Genomic DNA, 1,280 nt, shown 5'->3' with positions numbered 1-1,280 from the left:
CCAGGGCTACACAGAGAAACCCTGTCTTGAAAACAAACAAACAAACAAACCAAAACAACTCAGGTGACAGCAGATGCTGGTGACAATGTGGAGAAAGAGGAACACTCCTCCATTGCTGGTGGGATTGCAAGCATGTACAACCACTCTGGAAATCAGTCTGGCGGTTCCTCAGAAAATTAAACATAGTACTACTGGAATATCCAGCAATTCCTTTCCTGGGCATATATCCAGAAGATGTTCCAACTGGTAAGAAGGACACATACTCCACTATGTTCATAGCAGCCTTGTTTATAATAGCCAAAAGCTGGAAAAAACCCAGATGTCCCTCAACAGAGGAATGGATACAGAAAATGTGGTACATTTACACAATGGAGTACTACTCAGCTATTATAAACAATGAATTCATGAAATTCTTAGGCAAATGGATGGACCTGGAGGATATAATCCTGAATGAAGTAACCCAATCACAAAAGAACTCACATGATATGCACTCACTGACAAGTGGCTATTAGCCCAGAAACTTAGAATATCCACTATACAATTTGCAAAACACATGAAACTAAAGAAGAAGGAAGACCAAAGTGTGAATACTTTGCTTCCTCTTAGAATGGGGAACAAAATACCCATGGAAGGCGTTACAGAGACAATGTTCTGAGCTGAGATGGAAGGAAAGACTATAGAGACTGCCCAATGCAGGGATCCATTCCATAAACAACCATCAAACCTAGATACTATTGCAGATGCCAACAAGAGCTTGCTGATAGGAGTCTGAAATAGCTGTCTCCTGAGAGGTTCTGCCAGAGCCTAACAAATACAGAAGTGGATGCTCATAGTCATCCATTAGATGGAGCACAGGGTCCCCAAGGAAGGAGCTAGAGAAAGTATCCTAGGAGCTGAAGGGGTTTGCAGCCCCATAGGAGGTACAATAATATGAACTAACTAGTATCCCCAGAGCTCCCTGGGACTAAACCACCAATCAAAGAAAGCACATGGAGGGACTCTTGGCTCTAGCTGCGTATGTAGCAGAGGATGGCCTAGTTGGTCATCAGTGGGAGGAAAGGCACTTGGTCTTCTGAAGGTTCTATTCCCCAGTATAGGGGAATGCCAGGGCCAGGAATCAGGAGTGGATGGGTTGGGGAGAAGGGGCAGGAGGGAGTGGGTAGTGGATTTTTGGAGGGGATAGTAGGAAAGGGGATAACATTTGAAATGTAAATAAAGAAAATATCTTTTAAAAAAGAAAGAAAAGAAGGAAGGAAGGAAGGAAGGAAGGAAGGAAGGAA

The sequence above is a fragment of the Mus caroli genome, chromosome 7 (assembly GCF_900094665.2).
Source record: "Mus caroli chromosome 7, CAROLI_EIJ_v1.1, whole genome shotgun sequence".
NCBI lineage: Eukaryota > Metazoa > Chordata > Mammalia > Rodentia > Muridae > Mus > Mus caroli.
Note: the sequence above shows the minus strand (reverse complement) of the source record.